This window comes from Sinocyclocheilus grahami, unplaced genomic scaffold (genome assembly GCF_001515645.1).
Source record: "Sinocyclocheilus grahami isolate Dianchi unplaced genomic scaffold, SAMN03320097.WGS_v1.1 scaffold22.1, whole genome shotgun sequence".
NCBI lineage: Eukaryota > Metazoa > Chordata > Actinopteri > Cypriniformes > Cyprinidae > Sinocyclocheilus > Sinocyclocheilus grahami.
Window position 1 is genome coordinate 1579557 of NW_015505201.1, and position 7527 is coordinate 1587083.

Sequence of the window (7527 nt, forward strand, 5' to 3'; positions counted from 1 at the left end):
TCTGTTCCCCTTTCGGGCTTGAACTGATGGTAAAACTAATGACATTATTTACTGTCTTTACATTTATTTTGAAAGATGAAGCTCGCGATTATGGTAAGGGGTGTTACATTTCCGACGAGTGCTTGTGGTGTTCGGCCAATCACAATGCACTGGGTCAGCTGGCCAATCAGAGCAGACTGCAAAGCCCCTCCTTGTCGGAAGGAGGGGCTTTGCAGAAAACAAAGCATTTGAGAGAGGCAGGGCATAGAGGACCTACAATAATGTACAGTATTTGAAAAATAATGTGTTTTTTGAACATTAAAGCATGTCAACATATTCTGTTACACCAAATACACAAAATAATGATCTTTAAAAAAGCATAATATGACCCCTTTAAAGTTGTGTTGTCCTTTAAGTTTTTAAAGGAATAAGAACACTAGACATTTCATCTGTCCATATGCGAGTGATTACACAAAAACAGCTACTGAAAAGTAAAACAAAAAGCCCTGACATCCTCCTATATTCCATCCGGAGCAATTGCTCTGTTTATTATTGCAGGAAGTCACGCAATCAATGATGGGAAATATGAGCTGCTTCAGGGCTGCACTGTCCAATAACATAGTACATAGGCCTAATAAGGAACCGTCATTGTGATCTGTGTTTATGTGAGTCCGGAGATCAGGAGTTCTTGGGTCATAAAGCATCTGATGAACAAGACTTAACTGTTCCACAGCCACATGACTGAAAAGACCCGTTATTCACGATTCATGAATCCGAAAACAGGTATTATTGAGATACTTTCACGTCAATATACTGAAAATAAATTGGTGTAGGATACTTTGAAACAATTTTCACTCAAAAATCACTAGTAAATTATACAAATAATAAATAACAAAGAAACACACTGAATTAACTGTGATATTTTAAAGTGCTGAAATTGAAATTGTGTTTTCTTGTAAAACATATTCCAATAATCTTGAAATTTGCCATTTCAAAAAATATGTTTAAAGTGTATTTGCACACCCAAAACTGAAAAATGTGTCATTATCTAATGACCCTCGTGTTGTTCCGAAGCTGCATGACATAATATTTTATAAAAAAAATAAATAAATACGTTTTTGGAGGATGTACATAAGTTCATAGTGACTGATATGGAAGCTTGTTTCAGCCATGTGGGGAAAAAAAAACATTTAAATAATAATTGTGACTTTTTATCCCACAAATCTTTTTTTCCATGCAGTTTATATTTCACAACTTGAGGGGGAAAAAAGTCAGAATTCCAAGACACACAGTAAACTTGCAAGATACAAACTCACAATTCTGGGGGAAAATTATGTAAATTATGTAAACTCAGAATTCTGACTTTCTCGTAATTCTGTGTTATAATTCTCACACGTTTGACTTTGTTACTCGCAATTCTAAAAAAAAAAAATCAGAATTGCAAGAAACAAAGTCTCAATTGTGAGAATAAACTGAAAATGCGAGAACATTTTTTAAATCTTTTTTTAGCTGGTGGCAGAAGCGGCCTTCCATAGACAAGCTCCAAAATAGGCAAAAAATCATCATAAAAGTAGTATCAGAAAGAATTGTCTTAATTGGAATTACATGAGAGTAGGCTAAATAATAGCAGAATTGTCTTTCTTTCCTTTGTTTCTCTTTAAATTAAACAATCTCTTTAAATTCTACTGATGGGAAGTTTGAAATGGGTACCTTCTACAGAAAAATGACTGATCCGGTAGAGAATACCTGTCATGTTCTCTCCCATCCCTCCACCTCAGTCACAGGATATCCTAACACAGGAAGAGGCTAAATGTTGCCATGACAACAGTAGCATGAGTCACTCAGGGTTACTGTAGTATCTTGCTGAGGACTTCCTGTACCGGACCATCAGGCTTCAGTCGATGACCTTTTATCTACGGAACAGCATGATGACCTGTGCGGTCTTTTCTTGTTCCTCCTGCTGGCACAGGGTGGACATCTGAAAGTATTCAATATTTATATGGCATTTGCTCTGTATTTCCTTATAACTAAAGGAAATTACAGTTTACTGTAAAAAAGTTCGAGGACAGCCTGGAAGAGGAAGTCAGATCATGTGATGAGTGAAAGGAAATGAGAAGGAGGGTGAAATGTGATGCTGTGACAGCAGTAAAACGAATGCTTTTGCGGGAAAGGAAGGCAGGGGTGTGCAAGTCATCGAGTCTGATGTGATCAGTTCATGAACAATCATCAACCATGTGTGTACATTTGACGTAAATCAGTCACATTAGGACATCAGAACAGAAGGATGTGTCTCTCAACAGAACACCTCCATGTTTCTGACCTCATTATTAAAGTGCATGGGGAAAAAAGTGAGTAATATGGACACAGATGCTTTAAAAACTGCTTAAAAACTAATTTACAGTTCTGAGAAGTGAACTAACTACATTTTTCAGTTTATAATAATTAAAGATTTACCTTCCTACCATCAGGTCATTGAAACATTCAAACACACACACAAACACATACATTTAAAGGTGCCACAGGCATGTGCAGTGTAATTCAAATGTTTGGACACGCTTGACTGAATTTGTTGTGCTTTTCATATATATTAAAAATATATTTTTTTTGCCTTGAAATATCAGTTTAAAAACCCTTCTGATGATACACTGACTATTATTATTAGGCGAATGGCTTCTGTTTCTTTCGAAATTCTGCAAAAGAGTGGATTGCTTTATGGCAGCAACAAATGCACATATACAGCAATTACGGTAACATATTTACGACAGTGAGTTCCATTCAATTAACTATAGGGGGCTCCAAAGTCGCAAAAATATACAAAACTACATACAGTTGCTTTAAATACCTTTTGATGTGAGGGCTTCTGCTTATATGTTAAAAAATTAGGTTTGAAGACAAATAAGTTGTTCCCAACTTTAGCTGTTCCTATACAATTTTAAGACTGAGTGCAACTGGAGAATCAGGAAAAATAGCCAACAGCAACACCTAATGTAATAAATCATAAATAATAAAATATTACCAATATCTTAATTTCATTATTATTAAATGTCATTATTTTTATATAATAATTACAAAAGTATTTTATTATAAATACAAATAAAGACAATAATCAATTATAATAATACAATATTATTGATTATTATTAATATTATAAATTATTAGTATTATTAGGCAGATAGATATTAAAATGACAGATACACATTTTATTATTGTACTTTTTATGCACATTTATTATTATTATTCTATTAATAATAATAATAATAATAATAATAATAACAGCTGAATAGAATATTATGCACATAGAATACGTCTCACACATACTGTATACCAAAAGTCAATGCACTCGACTTAATCTTCCATGCTCTGTGACAAAAAGGAACAGGAAGTAATCAAGCACAATTTTTGAAACATCTTCATCTTGACTCTCTTTAATGATTTATTAAGTGGTGTCCAGTTACCATCTTGGAAATATTGGAAATATTAATCTAATTTTGTGCAACTTTTGGTATTCTCATTAAATAATGAGAGAGATGCTAAAACATTAAGAAAAAGATGCTAAAAATCAAGAAAAGGATCAAGGATGATCTGACAAATATTTCATGCACAACATATTATGTGTAAAATGAGTCGACAAACGAGGGGAAATTTCAATGGAAATGTAGAGCTCGTAACGGAACGGAGAATTAGTGGATCGAGCCGTGGGAAATGGAAAATCAGTCCCTGGATACAAAAAAACTGTTATTGTTTTTAGATCAGTGAGGTGTTTGAAGAGGGAGGAGTAAGACTATCTCTTCCTCTTCCTCTCTTGAGAAAGTGCTGGTGTATTGCACAGGTGGCAGTAGTTAACAGCAGGGGTGAGCTGATCTGCTTTTACACACTCTTTCTGTTTGTTTGTCTTTCTGCCTTTCACCTCGTCTGCACCGCTAGTGATGCAACAAACTACACACTTCCATTATAATCAGTTGAGCTTTTTACCAAAATGCATGCTGGGGACTTTAAAACCCTTAAGACCATTGTTCAATATGAAACTGACATTGGCTACTTTATCTTATATGCTTGTTATACAGCGCGCCATTAAGTAGCAACAGAAATGGTAAAACCTACTACTTCGGACAACTGTGTAAGTGATTGCCCTTCAAGCAGGTGTTGTGCTGATGATTTGCACAGACAGGGGAACACTGGTTACTCTGTCCGTCAGGAAAACAGTGGCACTGAACATCAGGAGTGGTAAAGCTATTAGGTCAGTGTGTTTGAGAGGGGGTAAAGCAGGACTAACGTTATTCTAACAGTCATCTGGTCATTAGCACTCTGTGGGGAAACCAGCGGGGGAGCGTTTCTCAAGACCAACCTCAGCACAGACACCTCAACTCGTACCCAGCAAAAGACAGAGATGGCGGTCTGACCAGTGGCCCATGGATCTCTGCGTGAGAACAGGTCAGGCTTTGGTGAGAGTCAATGGAGATTCCAGTTGATTGTCATCTGGTAAAGACAGAAACACACAGATGTACATACATCATTCTGAGGTTTCGAGTCCTTTGGCTGTTTATGGGTTTAAAAGACAGCAAAAACTGAAAAATAAACTTTAAATAAATGCTAAATAAATATCCAGTGTTGATGAGCAAATCATTGATAGTATTTTGAAGGAATAATTCATCCAAACATTAAATGATTGCAAATCGTTATACTCTTCTTCCCCCTATGAAGTAAAAGGAGGAATTTTGAAGAATAATGTCTCTATTTTTTTCAAACACACTGTAAAATTAGCTATATTCAAAGTCTTTTTAAGTCAGAACAGAAATTTAGTAATTTGCTGAAAATTCAGAAAAATCCTCTGGCTAAGCTCTTACATTTTTTTGACAACCATGTTTAAAATAAAATAAAATAAAACAGTAAAAAGTTTAATTAAATTAAATTAACTCTTAAATGTCTTTGAAATACTTTTTTTGATACTTGGAATATTTTTCATATGGATTGTATTTACTAACTTTATTGTGTTTATTGTCCTTGTTGTCAGTGTTGATCACTATGAACTGTCACATAATTTAAAAATTAAATAAAATAAAGCAGCATAGAGGTTTCTAATGACATGTGAGTCATTGAATGATGACAGAATTGTCATTTTTGGCTGAACTATTCCTTTAATGATTAAATGTTACAGACCATTAACTTTCATGAAGAAGTCATTGATATTAAATGTTGTTATAATGCTGCTCATTTAGTCTGCATTCATACCAGGCGTATGTTAAATAAACACTACAGGTTAAAGTCTATTCCAGAACATTGCTCCCGCAGCATCTGGAATGCTCAGTCAGATAGGTTTCAGTCATTTACGGGAGGCCAAAATGAGCTCCAGCACAATGGTGCCTGTCTCCTGAACCACAAGCACTCGGACAGAACGTTTCCCTGACATTGACCATTCTCCTCACTTCCTGCACGTATGCATGTTTTCATCCGTCACGCCTGGGCCCTGCCACCAACATCTGCAGTCCTGCGGGAGCTGCAAACACAATATAAACCTTTTTGAAGACCAGATCTCTGGGGACGGGCTACACTTTTGTCCATCAGACCCAGTTTCCTGAGGAGAAATCTTGAGCCCGGCCACTGAAACCCAATCTAAGTGTGGACGAAGTACAGAGAGCCTCCACCTTCTCTCCCATGAGACACTTTTTCACTGGGGTTTATCCAGACGTCAGCATTCAAAATGGCTCTTAACCTTTTGAGAATGAGAAAGGAGAAACCTCATCACAAAACAAAAGCCTATGGTGCACATCAGAATAGGGTGATTCTTCATTTTGGGGTCATTTTGACTACGTGAGGTCTAAAAATTTCAAATTTTCAAATCTTTGAAAAAAAAAAGAAAGTTTTCAAACTATTTTTCCTCCATGTTAAAACATTAATTGCATTATCAAAGAGTAATAAATAAACAAATAAATAAAGGTAAACGCTTATGGCCATGATAAAATAAAATAAAAAAAATAAAAAAAATTAACCACCACAAAATAATTCATTTAGAAAATAAAAATAGGTAAAAAAGGTTTGTTTTTGAACTGGCAAAAGGCCTAAAATATAACAATAAAAATGATTGACCAGTGATGATATAAGCACAAAACTCAACTTATTTAAGCTCAGTGGACTTACATACAATAGTATTGTAACGGGGCTGACGAGACGTGAGACGTGTGGATCCATCTGCAAGCTTTTATTAAAGAGACGTGGTATAACAGGCAGGGTCGAACAATGGCAAACATGTATATGGCAGCCAGAAACACAAGAATAGTCCTAGGGCTAGCGTAAGTCACCGATCGGCAGACAGAATCACAGGGGCGAGACGAGAGGGAAAAATCCAGGAAAAAAGGCAAAGATCAGAAACCGCAAAAACAGGCAAGGCAAAACAAGGAAAACACAGAGACTCGGAAAGGGGTACAGCCTAAACAACACTCGGCAGAGAATGGTGGTTTGAGTGGGTGTTATATAGTGAGTGAGGTGATAAGAAACAGCTGAGTGCAATGAGTGCAATCAGTGCAGTGTGCATACCGTGCAATGAATAATGAGATATGTAGTCCAGGGTGCTATGCAACAGTTTGTGTTGTGCGAGAGTCAATGTAATGGAAAGGGTGACCTCTGGTGGTGAATAAAAGGAAGTCCATGGACCGAATTCGTGACAAGTATCGCTAAGTAACACTAATGCCAAAGCCATACTAAGAAAATACCATGGCAGCAAATAGAAATATACAAAATGTCTAGTGGAGACGAACTTTCCAAACATAGAAATGCTGCAATAGCTAGAACCAAGATAATATACAACATATAAACATCTTAAAACAGAGCCGCCAACCAGCTGCAGGTCAGAAGCTTCACAGATCAAAGCACTCTGGGAAAAAGATCAAGGAGTCGCACCTATATGAACGTCAAAATATGTACCAATATTCAGCCCTAAAACCCTTTAAATGAGAAAAGTTACTCAAGGCATCAAAAGAAACCAAAAGTCAGAAATATTATCATGCAGACAGACTATTGGCAGCCGGCTCATGTTCACATACAGACAGTGTGTCTTCAGAGTTGGTGGGATGGGAATAGCTCTGTCACACTAGTGAGAATATACAACCTAGTTTAGGTTACTGGCGCTAAGACCAGTCTGCCTTGTAATAAGATCCAGCAATAACACATCTAGTTAGATAAGTACTGATAATGATGGACATATGTACTATTGCTATAGACAATTACATGAAATAGCAAGGGCAAGTACATATACAGTAATTACAGCAATACAATTTTGGTCCATATTGCATTAGTACACTCTAAAAAATGCTGGGTTAAATACAACCCAGTGCTGGGTAAAATAGGGACAAACCCAGCAATTGGGCTGTTTTGACAATTTTTGGGCTGTTGGTTAAATGTTTAACCCATGCGTCTGGGTAGTAACCCAACCACTGGGTCAAAACAACCCAATTGCTGGGTTGGTCCCTATTTTACCCAGCACTGGGTTGTATTTAACCCAGCATTTTTAGAGTGTACACTAGTGTATATCATGTTATATATATATATATATAT